The following is a 26,002-nucleotide window of genomic DNA, read 5'->3' as shown; positions in this document are numbered from 1 at the left end:
CCCATAGAGGGCTACGGTGAAAAAGGAAATATCCTCAGATGAAATCTGGAAAGAAGCTTTCTGAGAAACTGCTTAGTGTTCTCTTAATTTACCTCACAGAGTTACATCTGTATTTCCTGGATCTCTTTTCTGGCCTTATTTCTGTGGAATCAGAGAACAGATATTTCGGATCCCTTTGAAGACTATGGGGCCAAAGGAAATATCATCCGAAACAAAGAGAAAGAAGCTTTCTGAGAAACTTCTTTGTTTTCTCTTAAATCATCTCACAGAGTTACAGCCTTCCCCTCAAGAAAACTTTCGCTAAGACAGTTCTTGTGTAATTGGCAAAGTGATATTTGGAAGCCCATAGAGGGCTATGGTGAAAAAGGAAATATCCTCCGATGAAATCTGGAAAGAAGCTTTCTGAGAAACTGCTCTGTGATATGTGACTTCCACTCTCAGAGTCACATCTCTATTTCGTGGATCTCTTTGCTAGCCTTATTTCTGTGGAAGCTAAGAACAGATATTTCGGATCCCTTTGAAGACTATAGGGCTAAAGGAAATATCCTCCAATAACAAAGAGAAAGAAGCTTTCTGAGAAACTTCTTTGTGTTCTGTGAAATCATCTCACAGAATTACAGCTTTCCCCTCAAGAAGCCTTTCGCTAAGACAGTACTTGTGGAATTGGCAAAGTGATATTTGGAAGCCCATAGAGGGCTATGGTGAAAAAGGAAATATCCTCAGATGAAATCTGGAAAGAAGCTGTCTGAGAAACTGCTTAGTGTTCTGTTAATTCATCTCACAGAGTTACAGCTTTCCCCTCAAGAAGCCTTTCGCTAAGACAGTTCTTGTGGAATTGGCAAAGTGATATTTAGAAGCCCATAGAGGGCTGTGGTGAAAAAGCAAATATCCTCCGATGAAATCTGGAAAGAAGCTTTCTGAGAAACTGCTCTGTGATATGTGACTTCCACTCACAGAGTTACATCTGTATTTCCTGGATCTCTTTGCTGGCCTTATTTCTGTGGAATCTGAGAACAGATATTTCTGACCACTTTGAAGAGTATACGGCCAAAGGAAATATCCTCTGATAACAAAGAGAAAGAAGCTTTCTGTGAAACTTCATTGTGTACTGTGAAATCATCTCAGAGAGTTACAGCTTTCTCCTCAAGAAGCCTTTCCTAAGACAGTCTTGTGGAATTGGCAAAGTGATATTTGGACGCCCCTAGAGGGCTATGGTGAAAAAGGAAATATCCTCAGATGAAATCTGGAAAGAAGCTTTCTGAGAAACTGCTCTGTGATACGTGACATCAACTCACAGAGTTACATCTGTATTTCGTGAATCTCTTTCCTATCCGTATTTTTGTATAATCTGAGAACAGATATTTCGGATCCGTTTGAAGACTATAGGGCCAAAGGAAATATCCTCCGATAACAAAGAGAAAGAAGCTTTCTGAGAAACGTCTTTGTGTTCTGTGAAATCATCTCAAAGAGTTACAGCTTTCCACTAAAGAAGCCTTTCATTAAAACAGATCTTGTGGAATTGGCAAAGTGATATTTGGAAGCCCAAAGAGGGCTATGGTGAAAAAGGAAATATCCTCACATGAAAACTGGAAAGAAGCTTTCTGAGAAACTGGTCTGTGATATGTGATTTCCACTAACAGAGTTACATCTGTATTTCGTGGATCTCTTGCTAGCCTTATTTCTGTGGAATCTGAGAACAGATATTTCGGATCACTTTGAACACTATAGGGCCAAAGGAAATATCCTCCGATAACAAAGAGAAAGAAGCTTTCTGAGAAACTTCTTTGTGTTCTGTGAAATCATCTCACAGAGTTACAGCTTTCCCCTCAAGAAGCCTTTCGCTAAGACAGTTCTTGTGGAATTGGCAAAGTGATATTTGGAAGCCCATAGAGGGCTAAGGTTAAAAAAGAAATATCCTCAGATGAAATCGGGAAAGAAGCTTTCTGAGAAACGGCTTAGAGTTCTGTTAATTCATGTCACAGAGTTACATCTGTATTTAGTGGTTCTCTTTGCTACCCTTATTTCTGTGGAAGCTGAGATCAGATATTTCGTATCCCTTTGTAGACTCTAGGGCCAAAGGAAATATCCTCCGATAAAAAAGAGAAAGAGGCTTTCTGAGAAACTTCTTTGTGTCCTGTGAAATCATCTCACAGAGTTACAGCTATCCCCTCAAGAAGCCATTCGCTAAGACAGTTCTTGTGGAATTGGCAAAGTGATATTCGGAAGCCCATAGAGGGCTGTGGTGAAAAATGAAATATCCTCAGATGAAATCTGGAAAGAAGCTTTCTGAGAAACTGCTTAGTGTTCTCTTAATTTACCTCACAGAGTTACATCTGTATTTCCTGGATCTCTTTTCTGGCCTTATTTCTGTGGAATCAGAGAACAGATATTTCGGATCCCTTTGAAGACTATGGGGCCAAAGGAAATATCATCCGAAACAAAGAGAAAGAAGCTTTCTGAGAAACTTTTTGTTTTCTCTTAAATCATCTCACAGAGTTACAGCCTTCCCCTCAAGAAAACTTTCGCTAAGACAGTTCTTGTGTAATTGGCAAAGTGATATTTGGAAGCCCATAGAGGGCTATGGTGAAAAAGGAAATATCCTCCGATGAAATCTGGAAAGAAGCTTTCTGAGAAACTGCTCTGTGATATGTGAATTCCACTCACAGAGTTACATCTGTATTTCGTGGATCTCTTTGCTAGCCTTATTTCTGTGGAATCAGAGAACAGATATTTCGGATCCCTTTGAAGACTATAGGGCCAAAGGAAATACCCTCCGATAACAAAGAGAAAGAAGCTTTCTGAGAAACTTCTTTGTGTTCTGTGAAATCATCTCACAGAGTTACAGCTTTCCCCTCAAGAAGCCTTTCGTTAAGACAGTTCTTGTGGAATTGGCAAAGTGATATTTGGAACCCCTAGACGTCTATGGTGAAAAAGGAAATATCCTCCGATGAAATTTGGAAAGAAGCTTTCTGAGAAACTGCTCTGTGATATGTGACTTCCACTCAAAGAGTCACATCTGTATTTCGTGTATATCTTTGCTAGAATTATTTCTGTGGAATCTGAGAACAGATATTTCAGATCCATTTGAAGACTACAGGGCCAAAGGAAATATTCTCCGATAACAAAGAGAAAGAATCTTTCTGAGAAACTTCTTTGTGTTCTGTGAAATCATCTCACAGAGTTACAGCTTTCGCCTCTAGAAGCCTTTCGCTAAGACAGTTCTTATGGAATTGGGAAAGTGATATTTGGAAGCCCATAGAGGGCTATGTTAAAAAGGAAATATCCTCAGATTAAATCTGGAAAGAAGCTTTCTGAGAAACTACTTAGTGTTCTGTTAATGCATCTCACAGAGTTACAACTGTATTTCGTGGATCTCTTTGCTAGCCTTATTTCTGTGGAAACTTAGAACAGATATTTCGGATCCCTTTGAAGACTATGGGGCCAAAGGGAATATCCTCCGATAACAAAGAGAAAGAAGATTTCTGAGAAACTTTTTTGTGTTCTGGGAAATCATCTCCCAGAGTTACAGCTTATCCCTCAAGAAGTCTTTACCTAAGACAGTTCTTGTGGAATTGGCAAAGTGATATTTGGAATCCCCTAGAGGGCTATGGTGAAAAAGGAAATATCCTCAGATGAAATCTGGAAAGAAGCTTTCTGAGAAACTGCTCTGTGTTATGTGTCTTCCACTCACAGATTTACATCTGTATTTCGTGGATCTCTTTGCTAGCCTTATTTCTGTGGAATCTGAGAACAGATATTTCGGATCCCTTTGAAGACTATAGGGCCAAAGGAAATATCCTCCGATAACAAAGAGAAAGAAGTTTTCTGAGAAAATTCTTTGTGTTCTGTGAAATCATCTCACAGAGTTACAGCTTCCCCTCAAGAAGCCTTTCGCAAAGACAGTTCTTGTGGAATTGGCAAAGTGATATTTGGAAGCCCATAGAGGGCTTTGGTGAAAAAGGAAATATCCTCAGATGAAATCTGGAAAGAAGCTTTCTGACAAACTGCTCTGTGTTATGTGACTTCCACTCACAGAGTTACGTCTGTATTTCGTGGATCTCTTTCCTAGCCGTATTTCTGTATAATCTGAGAACAGATATTTCGGATCCCTTTGAAGAATATAGGGCCAAAGGAAATATCCTCCGATAACAAAGAGAAAGAACCTTTCTGAGAAACTTCTTTGTGTTCTGTGAAATCATCTCACAGAGTTACAGCTTTCCCCTCAAGAAGCCTTTCACTAAAACAGTTCTTGTGGAATTGGCAAAGTTATATTTGGAAGCCCAAAGAGGGCTATGGTGAAAAAGGAAGTATCCTCACCTGAAAACTGGAAAGAAGTTTTCTGAGAAACTGGTCTGTGATATGTGATTTCCACTAACAGAGTTACATCAGTATTTCGTGGATCTCTTGCTAGCCTTATTTCTGTTGAATCTGAGAACAGATATTTCAGATCCATTTGAAGACTATAGGGCCAAAGGAAATATCGTCCGATAACAAAGAGAAAGAAGCTTTCTGAGACTTCTTAGTGTTCGGTGAAATCATCTCACAGAGTTACAGCAATCCCCTCAAGAAGGCTTTCGCTAAGACAGTTCTTGTGGAATTGGCAAAGTGATATTTGGAAGCCCATAGAGGGCTATGTTAAAAAGGAAATATCCTCAGATGAAATCTGGAAAGAAGCTTTCTGAGAGACTGCTTTGTGTTCTGTTAATTCATCCCACAGAGTCACATCTGTATTTCGTGGATCTCTTTGCTACCCTTATTTCTGTGGAATCTCAGAACAGATATTTCGGATCCCTTTGAAGACTATAGGGCCAAAGGAAATACCCTCCGATAACAAAGAGAAAGAAGGTTTCTGAGAAACTTTTTTGTGTTCTGGGAAATCATCTCCAGAGTTACAGCTTTTCCCTCAAGAAGTCTTTACCTAAGACAGTTCTTGTGGAATTGGCAAAGTGATATTTGGAAGCCCCTAGAGGGCTATTGTGAAAAAGGAAATATCCTCAGATGAAATCTGGAAAGAAGCTTTCTGAGAAACTGCTCTGTGTTATGTGACTTCCACTCACAGAGTTACATCTGTATTTCGTGGATCTCTTTGCTAGCCTTATTTCTGTGGAATCTGAGAACAGATATTTCGGATCCCTTTGAAGACTATAGGGCCAAAGGAAATATCCTCCGATAACAAAGAGAAAGAAGTTTTCTGAGAAAATTCTTTGTGTTCTGTGAAATCATCTCACAGAGTTACAGCTTTCCCCTCAAGAAGCCTTTCGCTAAGACAGTTCTTGTGGAATTGGCAAAGTGATATTTGGAAGCCCATAGAGGGCTGTGGTGAAAAAGGAAATATCCTCAGATGAAATCTGGAAAGACGATTTCTGAGAAACTGCTTAGTGTTCTGTTAATTCTTCTCACAGTGTTACTTCTGTATTTCGTGGATCTCTTTGCTAGCCTTTCTTCTGTGGAATCTGAGAACAGATATTTCGGATCCCTTTGAAGACTATAGGGCCAAAGGAAATATCCTCCGATAACGAAGGGAAAGAAGCTTTCTGAGAAACTTCCTTGTGTTCGGTGAAATCATCTCACAGAATTACAGCTTTCCCCTCAATAAGCCTTTCGCTAAGACAGTTCTTGTGGAATTGGCAAAGGGATATTTGGAAGCCCATAGAGGGCTATGGTGAAAAAGGAAATATCCTCCGATGAAATCTGGAAAGAAGCTGTCTGAGAAACTGCTTAGTGTTCTGTTAATTCATCTCACAGAGTTACATCTGTATTTCGTGGATTTCTTTGCTAGCCTTATTTTTGTGGAATCTGAGAACAGATATTTCGGATCCCGTTGAAGACTATAGGGTCAAAGGAAATATCCTCCGATAACGAAGAGAAAGAAGCTTTCTGAGAAACTTCTTTGTGTTCTGTGAAATCATCTCACAGAGTTACAGCTTTCCCCTCAAAAAGCATTTCGCTAAGACAGTTCTTGTGGAATTGGCAAAGTGACATTTGGAAGCCCATAGAGGGCTGTGGTGAAAAAGGAAATATCCTCAGATGAAATCTGGAAAGAAGCTTTCTGAGAAACTGCTTAGTGTTCTGTTAATTCTTCTCACAGTGTTACTTCTGTATTTCGTGGATCTCTTTGCTAGCCTTTCTTCTGTGGAATCTGAGGACAGATATTTCGGATCCCTTTGAAGACCATAGGGCCAAAGAAATCTCCTCCGATAACGAAGGGAAAGAAGCTTTCTGAGAAACTTCTTTGTGTTCGGTGAAATCATCTCACAGAATTACAGCTTTCCTATCAAGAAGCCTTTCGCTAAGACAGTTCTTGTGGAATTGGCAAAGGGATATTTGGAAGCCCATAGAGGGCTATGGTGAAAAAGGAAATATCCTCCGATGAAATCTGGAAAGAAGCTGTCTGAGAAACTGCTTAGTGTTCTGTTAATTCATCTCACAGAGTTACATCTGTATTTCGTGGATTTCTTTGCAGGCCTTATTTTTGTGGAATCTGAGAACAGATATTTCGGATCCCTTTGAAGACTATTGGGCCAAAGGAAATATCCTCCGATAACGAAGAGAAAGAAGCTTTCTGAGAAACTTCTTTGTGTTCTGTGAAATCATCTCACAGAGTTACAGCTTTCCCCTCAAGAAGCCTTTCGCTAAGACAGTTCTTGTGGAATTGGCAAAGTGATATTTGGAAGTCCATGGAGGGCTATGGTGAAAAAGGAAATATCCTCCGATGAAATCTGGAAAGAAGCTTTCTGAGAAACTGCTCTGTGATATGTGACTTCCACTCACAGAGTTACATCTGTACTTCCTGGATCTCTTTGCTAGCCTTATTTCTGTGGAATCTGAGAACAGATATTTCTGATCACTTTGAAGAGTATACGGCCAAAGGAAATATCCTCCGATAACAAAGAGAAAGAAGCTTTCTGTGAAACTTCTTTGTATTCTGTGAAATCATCTCAGAGAGTTACAGCTTTCTCCTCAAGAAGCCTTTCGCTAAGACAGTTCTTGTGGAATTGGCAAAGTGATATTTGGAAGCCCCTAGAGGGCTATGGTGAAAAAGGAAATATCCTCAGATGAAATCTGGAAAGAAGCTTTCTGAGAAACTGCTCTGTGATACGTGACTTCCACTCACAGAGTAACATCTGTATTTCGTGGATCTCTTTCCTAGCCGTATTTCTGTATGATCTGAGAACAGATATTTCGGATCCCTTTGAAGAATATAGGGCCAAAGGAAATATCCTCCGATAACAAAGAGAAAGAAGCTTTCCGAGAAACGTCTTTGTGTTCTGTGAAATCATCTCACAGAGTTACAGCTTTCCCCGCAAGAAGCCTTTCACTAAAACAGTTCTTGTGGAATTGGCAAAGAGATATTTGGAAGCCCAAAGAGGGCTATGGTGAAAAAGGAAATATCCTCACCTGAAAACTGGAAAGAAGCTTTCTGAGAAAATTGTCTGTGATATGTGATTTCCACTAACAGAGTTACATCTGTATTTCGTGGATCTCTTGCTAGCCTTATTTCTGTGGAATCTGAGAACAGATATTTCAGATCCATTTGAAGACTATAGGGCCAAAGGAAATATCGTCCGATAACAAAGAGAAAGAAGCTTTCTGAGACTTAGTGTTCTGTGAAATCATCTCACAGAGTTACAGCTTTCGCCTCTAGAAGCCTTTCGCTAAGACAGTTCTTGTGGAATTGGCAAAGTGATATTTGGAAGCCCATAGAGGGCTATGTTAAAAACGAAATATCCTCAGATGAAATCTGGAAAGAAGCTTTCTGAGAAACTGCTTAGTGTTCTGTTAATGCATCTCACAGAGTTACATCTGTATTTCGTGCATCTCTTTGCTAGCCTTATTTCTGTGGAATCTGAGATCAGATATTTCGGATCACTTTGAAAGCTACAGGGCCAAGGAAATATCCTCCGATAACAAAGAGAAAGAATCTTTCTGAGAAACTTCGTTGTGTTCTGTGAAATCATCTCACAGAGTTACAGCTTTCCCCTCAAGAAGCCTTTCGCTAAGACAGTTCTTTTGGAATTGGCAAAGTGATATTTGGAAGCCCATAGAGGGCTATGGTGAAAAAGGAAATATACTCCGATGAAATCAGGAAAGAAGCTTTCTGAGAAACTGCTCTGTGATAAGTGACTTCCACTCACAGAGTTACATCTGTATTTCGTGGATCTCTTTGCTAGCCTTATTTCTGTGGAATCTGAGAACAGATATTTCGGATCCCTTTGAAGACTATAGGGCCAAAGGAAATATCCTCCCATAACAAAGTGAAAGAAGCTTTCTGAGAAACTTCTTTGTGTTCTGTGAAATCATCTCACAGAGTTACAGCTTTCCCATCAAGAAGCCTTTCTTTAAGACAGTTCTTGTGGAATTGTCAAAGAGATATTTGGAAGCCCATAGAGGGCTATATTGAAAAAGGAAATATCTTCAGATGAAATCTGGAAAGAAGCTTTCTGAGAAACTGCTCTGTGATATGTGACTTCCACTCACAGAGTTACATCTGTACTTCGTGGATCTCTTTGCTAGCCTTATTTCTGTGGAATCTGAGAACAGATATTTCAGATTCCTTTGAAGACTATAGGGCCAAAGAAAATATCCTCCGATAAAAAAGAGAAAGAAGCTTTCTGAGAAACTTCTTTGTGTTCTGTGAAATCATCAAACAGAGTTACAGCTTTCCCCTGAAGAAGCCTTTCGCTAAGACAGTTCTTGTGGAATTGGCAAAGTGATATTTGGAAGCCCATGGACGGCTATGGTGAAAAAGGAAACATCCTCCGATGAAATCTGGAAAGAAGCTTTCTGAGAAAATGCTTTGTGATATGTGATTTCCACTCACCGTGTTACATCTGTATGTCGTGGATGATTTTGCTAACCTTATTTCTGTGGAATCTGAGAACAGATATTTCGGATCCCTTTGAAGAATGTAGGGCCAAAGGAAATATGGTCCGATGACAAAGAGAAAGAAGCTTTCTGAGAAACTTTTTTGTGTTCTGGGAAATCATCTCCCAGAGTTACAGCTTTTCCCTCAAGAAGTCTTTACCTAAGACAGTTCTTGTGGAATTGGCAATGTGATATTTGGAAGCCCCTAGAGGGCTATGGTGAAAAACGAAATATCCTCAGATGAAATCTGGAAAGAAGCTTTCTGAGAAACTGCTCTGTGTTATGTGACTTCCACTCACAGACTTACATCTGTATTTCGTGGATCTCTTTGCTAGCCTTATTTCTGTGGAATCTGAGAACAGATATTTCGGATCCCTTTGAAGACTATAGGGCCAAAGGAAATATCCTCCGATAACAAAGAGAAAGAAGCTTTCTGAGAAAATTCTTTGTGTTCTGTGAAATCATCTCACAGAGTTACAGCTTTCCCCTCAAGAAGCCATTCGCTAAGAGAGTTCTTGTGGAATTGGCAAAGTGATATTTGGAAGCCCACAGAGGGCTATGGTGAAAAAGGAAATATCCTCCGATGAAATCTGGAAAGAAGCTTTCTGAGAAACTGCTCTGTGTTATGTGACTTCCACTCACAGAGTCATATCTGTATTTCTTGGATCTCTTTGCTAGCCTTATTTCTGTGGAATCTGAGAACAGATATTTCGGATCACTTTGAACACTATAGGGCCAAAGGAAATATCCTAAGATAACAAAGAGAAAGAAGCTTTCTGAGAAACTTCTTTGTGTTCTGTGAAATCATCTCACAGAGTTACAGCTTACCCCTCAAGAAGCCTTTCGCTAAGACAGTTCTTGTGGAATTGGCAAAGTGATATTCGGAAGCCCATAGAGGGCTAAGGTTAAAGAAGAAATATGCTCAGATGAAATCGGGAAAGAAGCTTTCTGAGAAACGGCTTAGAGTTCTGTTAATTCATGTCACAGAGTTACATCTGTATTTAGTGGTTCTCTTTGCTACCCTTATTTCTGTGGAACCTGAGAACAGATATTTCGTATCCCTTTGTAGACTCTAGGGCCAAAGGAAATATCCTCCGATAAAAAAGAGAAAGAGGCTTTCTGAGAAACTTCTTTGTGTTCTGTGAAATCATCTCACAGAGTTACAGCTATCCCCTCAAGAAGCCATTCGCTAAGACAGTTCTTGTGGAATTGGCAAAGTGATATTCGGAAGCCCATAGAGGGCTACGGTGAAAAAGGAAATATCCTCAGATGAAATCTGGAAAGAAGCTTTCTGAGAAACTGCTTAGTGTTCTCTTAATTTACCTCACAGAGTTACATCTGTATTTCCTGGATCTCTTTTCTGGCCTTATTTCTGTGGAATCAGAGAACAGATATTTCGGATCCCTTTGAAGACTATGGGGCCAAAGGAAATATCATCCGAAACAAAGAGAAAGAAGCTTTCTGAGAAACTTCTTTGTTTTCTCTTAAATCATCTCACAGAGTTACAGCCTTCCCCTCAAGAAAACTTTCGCTAAGACAGTTCTTGTGTAATTGGCAAAGTGATATTTGGAAGCCCATAGAGGGCTATGGTGAAAAAGGAAATATCCTCCGATGAAATCTGGAAAGAAGCTTTCTGAGAAACTGCTCTGTGATATGTGACTTCCACTCTCAGAGTCACATCTCTATTTCGTGGATCTCTTTGCTAGCCTTATTTCTGTGGAAGCTAAGAACAGATATTTCGGATCCCTTTGAAGACTATAGGGCTAAAGGAAATATCCTCCAATAACAAAGAGAAAGAAGCTTTCTGAGAAACTTCTTTGTGTTCTGTGAAATCATCTCACAGAATTACAGCTTTCCCCTCAAGAAGCCTTTCGCTAAGACAGTACTTGTGGAATTGGCAAAGTGATATTTGGAAGCCCATAGAGGGCTATGGTGAAAAAGGAAATATCCTCAGATGAAATCTGGAAAGAAGCTGTCTGAGAAACTGCTTAGTGTTCTGTTAATTCATCTCACAGAGTTACAGCTTTCCCCTCAAGAAGCCTTTCGCTAAGACAGTTCTTGTGGAATTGGCAAAGTGATATTTAGAAGCCCATAGAGGGCTGTGGTGAAAAAGCAAATATCCTCCGATGAAATCTGGAAAGAAGCTTTCTGAGAAACTGCTCTGTGATATGTGACTTCCACTCACAGAGTTACATCTGTATTTCCTGGATCTCTTTGCTGGCCTTATTTCTGTGGAATCTGAGAACAGATATTTCTGACCATTTTGAAGAGTATACGGCCAAAGGAAATATCCTCTGATAACAAAGAGAAAGAAGCTTTCTGTGAAACTTCATTGTGTACTGTGAAATCATCTCAGAGAGTTACAGCTTTCTCCTCAAGAAGCCTTTCCTAAGACAGTCTTGTGGAATTGGCAAAGTGATATTTGGACGCCCCTAGAGGGCTATGGTGAAAAAGGAAATATCCTCAGATGAAATCTGGAAAGAAGCTTTCTGAGAAACTGCTCTGTGATACGTGACATCAACTCACAGAGTTACATCTGTATTTCGTGAATCTCTTTCCTATCCGTATTTTTGTATAATCTGAGAACAGATATTTCGGATCCGTTTGAAGACTATAGGGCCAAAGGAAATATCCTCCGATAACAAAGAGAAAGAAGCTTTCTGAGAAACGTCTTTGTGTTCTGTGAAATCATCTCAAAGAGTTACAGCTTTCCACTAAAGAAGCCTTTCATTAAAACAGATCTTGTGGAATTGGCAAAGTGATATTTGGAAGCCCAAAGAGGGCTATGGTGAAAAAGGAAATATCCTCACATGAAAACTGGAAAGAAGCTTTCTGAGAAACTGGTCTGTGATATGTGATTTCCACTAACAGAGTTACATCTGTATTTCGTGGATCTCTTGCTAGCCTTATTTCTGTGGAATCTGAGAACAGATATTTCGGATCACTTTGAACACTATAGGGCCAAAGGAAATATCCTCCGATAACAAAGAGAAAGAAGCTTTCTGAGAAACTTCTTTGTGTTCTGTGAAATCATCTCACAGAGTTACAGCTTTCCCCTCAAGAAGCCTTTCGCTAAGACAGTTCTTGTGGAATTGGCAAAGTGATATTTGGAAGCCCATAGAGGGCTAAGGTTAAAAAAGAAATATCCTCAGATGAAATCGGGAAAGAAGCTTTCTGAGAAACGGCTTAGAGTTCTGTTAATTCATGTCACAGAGTTACATCTGTATTTAGTGGTTCTCTTTGCTACCCTTATTTCTGTGGAAGCTGAGATCAGATATTTCGTATCCCTTTGTAGACTCTAGGGCCAAAGGAAATATCCTCCGATAAAAAAGAGAAAGAGGCTTTCTGAGAAACTTCTTTGTGTCCTGTGAAATCATCTCACAGAGTTACAGCTATCCCCTCAAGAAGCCATTCGCTAAGACAGTTCTTGTGGAATTGGCAAAGTGATATTCGGAAGCCCATAGAGGGCTGTGGTGAAAAATGAAATATCCTCAGATGAAATCTGGAAAGAAGCTTTCTGAGAAACTGCTTAGTGTTCTCTTAATTTACCTCACAGAGTTACATCTGTATTTCCTGGATCTCTTTTCTGGCCTTATTTCTGTGGAATCAGAGAACAGATATTTCGGATCCCTTTGAAGACTATGGGGCCAAAGGAAATATCATCCGAAACAAAGAGAAAGAAGCTTTCTGAGAAACTTTTTGTTTTCTCTTAAATCATCTCACAGAGTTACAGCCTTCCCCTCAAGAAAACTTTCGCTAAGACAGTTCTTGTGTAATTGGCAAAGTGATATTTGGAAGCCCATAGAGGGCTATGGTGAAAAAGGAAATATCCTCCGATGAAATCTGGAAAGAAGCTTTCTGAGAAACTGCTCTGTGATATGTGACTTCCACTCTCAGAGTCACATCTGTATTTCGTGGATCTCTTTGCTAGCCTTATTTCTGTGGAAGCTAAGAACAGATATTTCGGATCCCTTTGAAGACTATAGGGCCAAAGGAAATATCCTCCAATAACAAAGAGAAAGAAGCTTTCTGAGAAACTTCTTTGTGTTCTGTGAAATCATCTCACAGAATTACAGCTTTCCCCTCAAGAAGCCTTTCGCTAAGAAAGTACTTGTGGAATTGGCAAAGTGATATTTGGAAGCCCATAGAGGGCTATGGTGAAAAAGGAAATATCCTCAGATGAAATCTGGAAAGAAGCTGTCTGAGAAACTGCTTAGTGTTCTGTTAATTCATCTCACAGAGTTACAGCTTTCCCCTCAAGAAGCCTTTCGCTAAGTCAGTTCTTGTGGAATTGGCAAAGTGATATTTAGAAGCCCATAGAGGGCTGTGGTGAAAAAGCAAATATCCTCCGATGAAATCTGGAAAGAAGCTTTCTGAGAAACTGCTCTGTGATATGTGACTTCCACTCACAGAGTTACATCTGTATTTCCTGGATCTCTTTGCTAGCCTTATTTCTGTGGAATCTGAGAACAGATATTTCTGATCACTTTGAAGAGTATACGGCCAAAGGAAATATCCTCTGATAACAAAGAGAAAGAAGCTTTCTGTGAAACTTCTTTGTGTACTGTGAAATCATCTCAGAGAGTTACAGCTTTCTCCTCAAGAAGCCTTTCCTAAGACAGTCTTGTGGAATTGGCAAAGTGATATTTGGACGCCCCTAGAGGGCTATGGTGAAAAAGGAAATATCCTCAGATGAAATCTGGAAAGAAGCTTTCTGAGAAACTGCTCTGTGATACGTGACATCAACTCACAGAGTTACATCTGTATTTCGTGAATCTCTTTCGTATCCGTATTTTTGTATAATCTGAGAACAGATATTTCGGATCCGTTTGAAGACTATAGGGCCAAAGGAAATATCCTCCGATAACAAAGAGAAAGAAGCTTTCTGAGAAACGTCTTTGTGTTCTGTGAAATCATCTCAAAGAGTTACAGCTTTCCACTAAAGAAGTCTTTCATTAAAAGAGATCTTGTGGAATTGGCAAAGTGATATTTGGAAGCCCAAAGAGGGCTATGGTGAAAAAGGAAATATCCTCACATGAAAACTGGAAAGAAGCTTTCTGAGAAACTGGTCTGTGATATGTGATTTCCACTAACAGAGTTACATCTGTATTTCGTGGATCTCTTGCTAGCCTTATTTCTGTGGAATCTGAGAAGAGATATTTCGGATCACTTTGAAGACTATAGGGCCAAAGGAAATATCCTCCGATAACAAAGAGAAAGAAGCTGTCTCAGAAACTTCTTTGTGTCCTGGGAAATCATCTCACAGAGTTACAGCTTTCCCCTCAAGAAGCCTTTCCCTAAGACAGTTCTTGTGGAATTGGCAAAGTTATATTTGGAAGCCCATAGAGGGCTATGGTGAAAAAGGAAATATCCTCAGATGAAATCTGGAAAGAAGCTTTATGAGAAACTGCACTGTGATATGTGACTTCCACTCACAGAGTTACATCTGTATTTCGTGGATCTCTTGGCTAGCCTTATTTCTGTGGAATCTGAGAACAGATATTTCGGATCCCTTTGAAGACTATAGGGCCAAAGGAAATATCCTCCCATAACAAAGAGAAAGAAGCTTTCTGAGAAACTTCTTTGTGTTCTGTGAAATCATCTCACAGAGTTACAGCTTTCCCCTCCAGAAGCCATTCGCTAAGACAGTTCTTGTGGAATTGGCAAAGTGATATTTGGAAGCCCAGAGAGGGCTATGGTGAAAAAGGAAATATCCTCAGATGAAATCTGGAAAGAAGCTTTCTGAGAAACTGCTTAGTGTTCTGTTAATTCATCTCACAGAGTTACATCTGTATTTCGTGGGACTCTTTGATAGCCTTATTTCTGTGGAATCTGAGAACAGATATTTCGGATTCCTTTGAAGACTGTAGGGCCAAAGAAAATATACTCCGATAACAAAGAGAAAGAAGCTTTCTGAGAAACATCTTTGTGTTCTGTGAAATCATCTCACAGAGTTACAGCGTTCACCTCAAGAAGCCATTCACTAAGACAGTTCTTGTGGAATTGGCAAAGTGATATTTGGAAGCCCATAGAGGGCTATGGTGAAAAATGAAACATCCTCCGATGAAATCTGGAAAGAAGCTTTCTGAGAAACTGCTCTGTGATATGTTACTTCCACTAACAGAGTTACATCTGTATTTCGTGGATCTCTTTGCTAGCCTTATTTCTGTGGAATCTGAGAACAGATATTTCTTATCCCTTTGAAGACTATAGGGCCAAAGGAAATATCATCCGATAACAAAGAGAAAGAAGCTTTCTGAGAAACTTTTGTGTTATGTTAAATCATCTCACAGAGTTATAGCTTTCCCCTCAAGAAGCCTTTCGCTAAGACAGTTCTTGTGGAATTGGCAAAGTGATATTTGGAAGCCCATAGAGGGCTGTGGTGAAAAAGGAAATATCCTCCGATGAAATCTGGAAAGAAGCTTTCTGAGAAACTGCTCTGTGATATGTGACTTCCACTCTCAGAGTCACATCTGTATTTCGTGGATCTCTTTGCTAGCCTTATTTCTGTGGAATCTGAGAACAGATATTTCGGATCCCTTTGAAGACTATAGGGCCAAAGGAAATATGCTCCGTTAACAAAGAGAAAGAGGCTTTCTGAGAAACTTCTTTGTGTTCTGTGAAATCATCTCACAGAGTTACAGCTTTCCCCTCAAGAAGCCATTCGGTAAGACAGTTCTTGTGGAATTGGCAAAGTGATATTTGGAAGCCCCTAGAGGGCTATGGTGAAAAAGGAAATATCCTCAGATGAAATCTGGAAAGAAGCTTTCTGAGAAACTGCTTAGTGTTCTGTTAATTCATCTCACAGAGTTACATCTGTATTTCGTGGGTCCCTTTGCTAGCCTTATTTCTGTGGAATATGAGAACAGATATTTCGGATCCCTTTGAAGACTATAGGGCCAAAGGAAATATTCTCCGATAACAAAGAGAAAGAAGCTTTCTGAGATACTTCTTTGTGTTCTGTGAAATCATCTCACAGAGTTACATCTTTACCCTCAAGAAGCCTTTCGCTAAGACAGTTCTTGTGGAATTGGCAAAGTGATATTTGGAAACCGAAGAGCGCTATGGTGAAAAAGGAAATATCCTCAGATGAAATCTGGAAAGAAGCTTTGTGAGAAACTGCTCTGTGATATGTGCCTTCCACTCACAGAGTTACATCTGTATTTCGTGGATCTCTTTGCTAGCCTTATTTCTGTGGAATCTGAGAACAGATATTTCGGATCCCTTTGAAGACTATAGGGCCAAAGACAATATCCTCCGATAACAAAGAGAAAGAAGCTTTCTGAGAAACATCTTTGTGTTCTGTGGAATCATCTCACAGAGTTTCAGCTTTCTCCTCAAGAAGCCATTGCCTAAGACAGTTCTTGTGGAATTGGCAAAGTGATATTTGGAAGCCCATAGAGGGCTATGGTGAAAAAGGAAACATCCTCAGATGAAATCTGGAAAGAAGCTTTCTGAGAAACTGCTTAGAATTCTGTTAATTCATCTCACAGAGTTACATCTGTATTTCCTCGATCTCTTTGCTAGCCTTATTTCTGTGGAATCTGAGAACAGATATTTCGGATCCCTTTGAAGACTATAGGGCCAAAGGAAGTATCCTCCGATAACAATGAGAAAGAAGCTTTCTGAGAAACTCGTTTGTGTTCTGTTAAATCATCTCACAGAGTTACAGCTTTCCCCTCAAGAAGCCTTTCGCTAAGACAGTTCTTGTGGAATTGGCAAAGTGATATTTGGAAGCCCATAGAGGGCTGTGGTGAAAAAGGAAATATCCTCAGATGAAATCTGGAAGGAAGCTTTCTGAGAAACTGCTTAGCGTTCTGTTAATTCTTCTCACAGTGTTACTTCTGTATTTCGTGGATCTCTTTGCTAGCCTTACTTCTGTGGAATCTGAGAACAGATATTTCGGATCCCTTTGAAGACTATAGGGCCAAAGGAAATATCCTCCGATAACAAAGAGAAAGAAGCTTTCTGAGAATCTTCTTTGTTTTCTGTTAAATCATCTCACAGAGTTACAGCTTTCCCCTCAAGACGCCTTTTGCTAAGACAGTTCTTGTGGAATTGGCAAAGTGATATTTGGATGCCCATAGAGGGCTATGGTGAAAAATGAAATATCCTCAGATGAAATCTGGGAAGAAGCTTTCTGAGAAACTGCTTAGTGTTCTGTTAATTCACCTCACAGAGTTACATCTGTATTTCGCGGATCTCTTTGCTAGCCTTATTTCTGTGGAATCAGAGAACAGATATTTCGGATCCCTTTGAAGACTATAGGGCCAAAGGAAATATCATCCGAAACAAAGAGAAAGAAGCTTTCTGAGAAACTTCTTTGTGTTCTGTGAAATCATCTCACAGAGTTACAGCTTTACCCTCAAGAAGCCTTTCGATAAGACAGTACTTGTGGAATTGGAAAAGTGATATTTGGAAGCCCATAGAGGGCTATGGTGAAAAAGGAAATATCCTCAGATGAAATCTGGAAAGAAGCTGTCTGAGAAACTGCTTAGTGTTCTGTTAATTCATCTCACAGGGTTACAGCTTTCCCCTCAAGAAGCCTTTCGCTAAGACATTTCTTGTGGAATTGGCAAAGTGATATTTAGAAGCCCATAGAGGGCTGTGGTGAAAAAGCAAATATCCTCAGATGAAATATGGAAAGAAGCTTTCTGAGAAACTGCTTAGTGTTCTGTTAATTCTTCTCACAGTGTTACTTCTGTATTTCGTGGATCTCTTTGCTAACCTTACTTCTGTGGAATCTGAGAACAGATATTTCGGATCCCTTTGAAGACTATAGGGCCAATGGAAATATCCTCTGATAACAAAGAGAAAGAAGCGTTCTGAGAAACTTCTTTGTGTTCTGTGAAATCATCACACAGAGTTGCAGCTTCCCCTCCAGAAGCCTTTCGCTAAGACAGTTCTTGTGGTGTTGACAAAGTGATATTTGGAAGCCCATAGAGGGCTACGGTGAAAAAGGAAATATCCTCAGATGAAATTTGGAAAGAAGCTTTCTGAGAAACTGCTTACTGTTCTGTTAATTCAGCTTACAGAGCTACATCTGTATTTCGTGGATCTCCTAGCTAGCCTTATTTCTGTGGAATCTGACAACAGATATTTCGGATCCCTTTGAAGACTATAGGGCCAAAGGAAATATCCTCCGATAACAAAGAGAAAGAAGCTTTCTGAGAAACTTCTTTGTGTTCTGTGAAATCATCTCACAGAGTTACAGCTTTACCCTCAAGAAGCCTTACACTAAGACAGTTCTTGTGGGATTGGCAAAGTGATATTTGGAAGCCCATAGAGGGCTATGGTGAAAAAGGAAATATCCTCAGATGAAATCTTGAAAGAAGCTCTCTGAGAAACGGCTTAGTGTTCTGTTAATTCATCTCACAGAGTTACATCTGTATGTCGTGGATCTCTTGGCTAGCCTTATTTCTGTGGCATCTGTGGACAGATATTTCGTATCCCTTTGAAGTCTATAGGGCCAAAGGAAATATTCTCCGATAACAAAGAGAAAGAAGCTTTCTGAGAAACTTCTTTGTGTTCTGTGAAATCATCTCACAGAGTTAGAGCTCTCCCCTCAAGAATTCCTTCGCTAAGCAGCTCTTGTAGAATTGGCAAAGTGATATTTGGAAGCCCTTAGAGGGCTATGGTGAAAAAGGAAATATCCTCAGATGAAATCTGGAAAGAAGATTTCTGAGAAACTGCTTAGTGTTCTGTTAATTCAGCTCACAGAATTACATCTGTATTTCGTGGATCTCTTTGCTAGCCATATTTCTGTGGAATCTGAGGACAGATATTTCGGATCCCTTGGAAGACTATAGGGCCAAAGGAAATATCCTCCGATAACAAAGAGAAAGAATCTTTCTGAGAAACTTCTTTGTGTTCTGTGAAATCATCTCACAGAGTTACAGCTTTCCCCTCAAGAAGCCTTTCGCTAAGACAGTTCTTGTGGAATTGGCAAAGTGATATTTGGAAGCCCATAGAGGGCTATGGTGAAAAAGGAAATATCCTCCGATGAAATCTGGAAAGAAGCTTTCTGAGAAACTGCTCTGTGATATGTGACTTCCACTCACAGAGTTACATCTGTATTTCCTGGATCTCTTTGCTAGCCTTATTTCTGTGGAATCTGAGAACAGATATTTCTGATCACTTTGAAGAGTATACGGCCAAAGGAAATATCCTCCGATAACAAAGAGAAAGAAGCTTTCTGTGAAACTTCTTTGTGTTCTGTGAAATCATCTCAGAGAGTTACAGCTTTCTCCTCAAGAAGCCTTTCGCTAAGACAGTCTTGTGGAATTGGCAAAGTGATATTTGGACGCCCCTAGAGGGCTATGGTGAAAAAGGAAATATCCTCAGATGAAATCAGAAAAGAAGCTTTCTGAGAAACTGATCTGTGATACGTGACTTCCACTCACGGAGTTACATCTGTATTTCGTGGATCTCTTTGCTAGCCGTATTTCTGTATAATCTGAGAACAGATATTTCGGATCCCTTTGAAGACTATAGGGCCAAAGGAAATATCCTCCGATAACAAAGAGAAAGAAGCTTTCTGAGAAACGTCTTTGTGTTCTGTGAAATCATTTCACAGAGTTACAGCTTTCCACTCAAGAAGCCTTTCAATAAAACAGTTCTTGTGGAATTGGCAAAGTGATATTTGGAAGCCCAAAGAGGGCTATGGTGAAAAAGGAAATATCCTAACATGAAAACTGGAAAGAAGCTTTCTGAGAAACTGGTCTGTGATATGTGATTTCCACTAACAGAGTTACATCTGTATTTCGTGGATCTCTTGCTAGCCTTATTTCTGTGGAATCAGAGAAAAGATATTTCGGATCCCTTTGAAGACTATAGGGTCAAAGGAAATATCATCCGAAACAAAGAGAAAGAAGCTCTCTGAGAAACTTCTTTGTGTTCTGTGAAATCATCTCACAGAGTTACAGCTTTCCCCTCAAGAAGCCATTCGCTAAGACAGTTCTTGTGGAATTGGCAAAGTTATATTTGGAAGCCCAGAGAGGGCTATTGTGAAAAAGGAAATATCCTCAGATGAAATCTGGAAAGAAGCTTTCTGAGAAACTGCTTAGTGTTCTGTTAATTCATCTCACAGAGTTACATCTGTATTTCGTGGGACTCTTTGCTAGCCTTATTTCTGTGGAATATGAGAACAGATATTTCGGATCCCTTTGAAGACTATAGGGCCAAAGGAAATATTCTCCGATAACAAAGAGAAGAAGCTTTCTGAGATACTTCTTTGTGTTCTGTGAAGTCATCTCACAGAGATACAGCTTTCGCTTCAAGAAGCCTTTCGCTAAGACAGTTCTTGTGGAATTGGCAAAGTGATATTTGGAAGCCCTAGAGGTCTATGGTGAAAAAGGAAATATCCTCAGATGAAATCTGTAAAGGAGCTTTCTGAGAAACTGCACTGTGATATGTGACTTCCACTCACAGAGTCACATCTGTATTTCGTGGATCTCTTTGCTAGCCTTATTTCTGTGGAATCTGAGAACCGATATTTCGGATCCCTTTGAAGACTATAGGAGCAATGGAAATATCCCCCAATAACAAAGAGAAAGAAGCTTTCTGAGAAACTTCTTTGCGTTCTATGAAATTATCTCACAGAGTTGCAGCTTTCCCATCAAGAAGCCTTTCGTTAAGAAATTCCTTGTGGAATTGGCAAAGTGATATTTGGAAGCCCATAGAGGGCTATGGTGAAAAACGAAATATCCTCAGATGAAACGTGCAAAGAAGCTTTCTGAGAAACTGCTTAGTGTTCTGTTAATTCATCTCGCAGAGTTAAATCTGTATTTCGTGGATCTCTTTGCTGGCCTTATTTCTGTGGAATCTGAGAACAGATATTTCGGATCCCTTTTAAGACTATAGGACCAAAGTAAATATCCTCCGATAACAAAGAGAAAGAAGCTTTCTGAAAAACTTCTTTGTGTTTTGTGAAATCATCTCACAGAGTTTCAGCTTTCCCCTCAAGAAGCCTTTCGCTAAGACAGTTCTTGTGGAATTGGCAAAGTGATATATGGAAGCCCCTAGAAGTCTATGGTGAAAAAGGAAATATCCTCAGATGAAATCTGGAAAGAAGCTTTCTGAGAAACTGCTCTGTGAAATGTGACTTCCACTCACAGAGTCAGATCTGTATTTCGTGGATCTCTTGGCTAGCTTTATTTCTGTGGAATCTGAGAACAGATATTTCCGATCCCTTTGAAGACTCTACGGCCAAAGGAAATAATCTCCGATAACAAAGAGAAAGAAGCTTTCTGAGAAAATTCTTTCTGTTCTGTGAAATCATCTCACAGAGTTACAGCTTTCCCTCCAGAAGCCTTTCGCTAAGACAGTTCTTGTGGAATTGGCAAAGTGATATTTGGAACCACCTAGAGGGCTATGGTGAAAAAGGAAATATCCACAGATGAAATCTGGAGAGAAGCTTTCTGAGAAACTGCTTAGTGTTCTGTTAATTCATCTCACAGAGTTACATCTGTATTTCGTGGATCTCTTTGCTAGCCTTCTTTCTGAGGAATCTGAGAACAGATATTTCGGATCCCTTCGAAGAATATAGGGACAAAGGAAATATCCTTTGATAACAAAGAGAAAGAATCTTTCTGAGAAACTTCTTTGTGTTCTGTGACATCATCTCAGAGTTATAGCTTTCCCTTCAAGAAAACTTTCGCTAAGACAGTTCTTGTGGAATTTGCAAGGTGATATTTCAAAGCCCATAGAGGGCTATGGTGAAAAAGGAAATATCCTCCGATGAAATCTGGAAAGAAGCTTTCAGAGAAACTGCTCTGTGATATGTGACTTCCACTCAAAGAGTTACATCTGTATTTCGTGGATCTCTTTGCTTGCCTTATTTCTGTGGAATCTGAGAACAGATATTTCGCATCCCTTTGAAGAATACAGGGCCAAAGCAAATATCCTCCGATAACAAAGAGAAAGATGCTTTCTGAGAAACTGCTTAGTGTTCTTTTAATTCATCTCACAGAGTTACATCTGTATGTCGTGGATCTCTTGGCTAGCCTTATTTCTGTGGCATCTGTGGACCTATATTTCGGATCTCTTTGAAGACTATAGGACCAAAGGAAATATCCTCTGATAACAAAGAGAAAGAGGCTTTCTGAGAAACTTCTTTGTGTTCTGTGAAATCATCTCACAGAGTTGCAGCATTCCCCTCAAGAAGCCTTTCGCTAAGACAGTTCTTGTGGAATTGACAAAGTGATATTTGGAAGCCCATAGAGGACTATGTTGAAAAAGGAAATATCCTCAGATGAAATCTGCAAAGTAGCTTTCTGAGAAACTGCTCTGTGATATGTGACTTCCACTCACAGAGTCACATCTGTATTTCGTGGATCTCTTTGTTAGCCTTATTACTGTGGAATCTGAGAAGAGATATATCGGATCCCCTTGAAGACTATAGGGCCAAAGGAAATATCCTCCGATAACAAAGAGAGAGAAGCGTTCTGAGAAACTTCTTTGTTTTCTGTGAAATCATCTCACAGAGTTACAGCTTTCCCCTCCAGAAGCCTTTCGCTAAGACAGTTCTTGTGGAATTGACAAAGTGATATGTGGAAGCCCATAGAGGGCTATGGTGAAAAAGGAAATATCCTCAGATGAAATTTGGAAAGAAGCTTTCTGAGAAACTGCTTAATGTTCTGTTAATTCAGCTCACAGAGCTACATCTGTATTTCGTGGATCTCCTAGCTAGCCTTATTGCTGTGGAATCTGAGAACAGATATTTCGGATCCCTTTGAAGACTATAGGGCCAAAGGAAATATCCTCCGATAACAAAGAGAAAGAAGCTTTCTGAGAAACTTCTTTGTGTTCTGTGTAATCATCTCACAGAGTTACAGCTTTCCCCTCCAGAAGCCTTACGCTAAAAAAGTTCTTGTTGGATTGGCAAAGTGATATTTGGAAGCCCATAGAGGGCTTTGTTGAAAAAGGAAATATCCTCAGATGAAATTTGGAAAGTAGCTTTCTGAAAAACTGCTGAGTGTTCTGTTAATTCATCTCACAGAGTTACATCTCTATTTCGTGGATCTCCTTGCTAGCCTTATTTCTGTGGAATCTGAGAAGAGATATTTCGGATCCCTTTGAAGTCTATATGGCCAAAGGAAATATCCTCCGATAACAAAGAGATAGAAGCTTTGTGAGATACTTCTTTGTATTCTGTGAAATCGTCTCACAGAGTTACAGCTTTCCCCTCAAGAAGCATTTCGCTAAGACAGTTCTTGTGGAATTGGCAAAGTGATATTTGGAAGCCCATAGTGGGCTACGGTGAAAAAGGAAATATCCTCCGATGAAATCTGGAAAGAAGTTTTCTGAGAAACTGCTCTGTGATATGTGACTTCCACTCACAGTGTTACCTCTGTATTTCGTGTATCTCTTTGCTAGCCTTATATCTGTGGAATCTGAGAACAGATATTTCGGATTCCTTGGAAGACTATAGGTCCAAAGGAAATATCCTCTGATAACAAAGAGAAAGAAGCTTTCTGAGAAACTTCTTTGTGTTCTGTGAAATCATCACACAGAGTTACAGCTTCCCCTCCAGAAGCCTTTCGCTAAGACAGTTCTTGTGGAGTTGACAAAGTGATATTTGGAAGGCCATAGAGGGCTACGGTGAAAAAGGAAATATCCTCAGATGAAATTTGGAAAGAAGCTTTCTGAGAAACTGCTTCCTGTTCTGTTAATTCAGCTCACAGAGCTACATCTGTATTTCGTGGATCTCCCAGCTAGCCTTATTTCTGTGGAATCTGACAACAGATATTTCGGTTCCCTTTGAAGACTATAGGGCCAAAGGAAATATCCTCCGATAACAAAGAGAAAGAAGCTTTCTGAGAAACTCTTTGTGTTCTGTGAAATCATCTCACAGAATTGCAGCTTTACCCTCAAGAAGCCTTACACTAAGACAGTTCTTGTGGGATTGGCAAAGTGATATTTGGATGCCCATAGGGGGCTATGGTGAAAAAGGAAATATCCTCAGATGAAATTTGGAAAGAAGCTTTCTGAGAAACTGCTTAGTGTTCTGTTAATTCAGCTCACTGAGTTACATCTGTATTTCGTGAATCTCTTTGCTCGTCTTATTTCTGTGAAATCTGAGAACAGATATTTCGGATCACTTTGAAGACTATACGGCCAAAGGAAATATCCTCCCATAACAAAGAGAAAGAAGCTTTCTGAGAAACTTCTTTGTGTTCTGTGAAATCATCTCACAGAGTTACAGCTTTCCCCCCCAGAAGCCATTCGCTAAGACAGTTCTTGTGGAATTGGAAAATTGATATTTAGAAGCCCATAGAGGGCTATGGTGAAAAAGGAAATATCCTCAGATGAAATCTGGAAAGAAGCTTTCTGAGAAACTGCTCTGTGATATGTGACTTCCACTCACAGAGTTACATCTGTATTTCGTGGATCTCTTTGCTAGCGTTATTACTGTGGAATCTGAGAAGAGATATATCGGATCCCTTTGAAGACTATAGGGCCAATGGAAATATCCTCGGATAACAAAGAGAAAGAAGCGTTCTGAGAAACTTCTTTGTGTTCTGTGAAATCATCACACAGAGTTACAGCTTCCCCTCCAGAAGCCTTTCGCTAAGACAGTTCTTGTGGAGTTGACAAAGTGATATTTGGAAGCCCATAGAGGGCTACGGTGAAAAACGAAATATCCTCAGATGAAATTTGGAAAGAAGCTTTCTGAGAAACTGCTTACTGTTCTGTTAATTCAGCTTACAGAGCTACATCTGTATTTCGTGGATCTCCTAGCTAGCCTTATTTCTGTGGAATCTGACAACAGATATTTCGGATCCCTTTGAAGACTATAGGGCCAAAGGAAATATCCTCCGATAACAAAGAGAAAGAAGCTTTCTGAGAAACTTCTTTGTGTTCTGTGAAATCATCTCACAGAGTTACAGCTTTACCCTCAAGAAGCCTTACACTAAGACAGTTCTTGTGGGATTGGCAAAGTGATATTTGGAAGCCCATAGAGGGCTATGGTGAAAAAGGAAATATCCTCAGATGAAATCTTGAAAGAAGCTCTCTGAGAAACGGCTTAGTGTTCTGTTAATTCATCTCACAGAGTTACATCTGTATGTCGTGGATCTCTTGGCTAGCCATATTTCTGTGGCATCTGTGGACAGATATTTCGAATCCCTTTGAAGACTATAGGGCCAAAGGAAATATTCTCCGATAACAAAGAGAAAGAAGCTTTCTGAGAAACTTCTTTGTGTTCTGTGAAATCATCTCACAGAGTTAGAGCTCTCCCCTCAAGAATTCCTTCGCTAAGCAGCTCTTGTAGAATTGGCAAAGTGATATTTGGAAGCCCTTAGAGGGCTATGGTGAAAAAGGAAATATCCTCAGATGAAATCTGGAAAGAAGATTTCTGAGAAACTGCTTAGTGTTCTGTTAATTCAGCTCACAGAATTACATCTGTATTTCGTGGATCTCTTTGCTAGCCATATTTCTGTGGAATCTGAGAACAGATATTTCGGATCCCTTGGAAGACTATAGGGCCAAAGGAAATATCCTCCGATAACAAAGAGAAAGAATCTTTCTGAGAAACTTCTTTGTGTGATGTGAAATCATCTCACAGAGTTACAGCTTTCCCCTCAAGAAGCCTTTCGCTAAGACAGTTCTTGTGGAATTGGCAAAGTGATATTTGGAAGCCCATAGAGGGCTATGGTTAAAGAGGAAATATCCTCCGATGAAATCTGGAAAGAAGCTTTCTGAGAAACTGCTCTGTGATATGTGACTTCCACTCACAGAGTTACATCTGTATTTCCTGGATCTCTTTGCTAGCCTTATTTCTGTGGAATCTGAGAACAGATATTTCTGATCACTTTGAAATGTATACGGCCAAAGGAAATATCCTCCGATAACAAAGAGAAAGAAGCTTTCTGTGAAACTTCTTTGTGTTCTGTGAAATCATCTCAGAGAGTTACAGCTTTCTCCTCAAGAAGCCTTTCGCTAAGACAGTCTTGTGGAATTGGCAAAGTGATATTTGGACGCCCCTAGAGGGCTATGTTGAAAAAGGAAATATCCTCAGATGAAATCAGAAAAGAAGCTTTCTGAGAAACTGATCTGTGATACGTGACTTCCACTCACAGAGTTACATCTGTATTTCGTGGATCTCTTTGCTAGCCGTATTTCTGTATAATCTGAG

Source organism: Macaca mulatta, chromosome 12, assembly GCF_049350105.2.
Source record: "Macaca mulatta isolate MMU2019108-1 chromosome 12, T2T-MMU8v2.0, whole genome shotgun sequence".
NCBI classification, from domain to species: Eukaryota; Metazoa; Chordata; class Mammalia; order Primates; family Cercopithecidae; genus Macaca; species Macaca mulatta.
Note: the sequence above shows the minus strand (reverse complement) of the source record.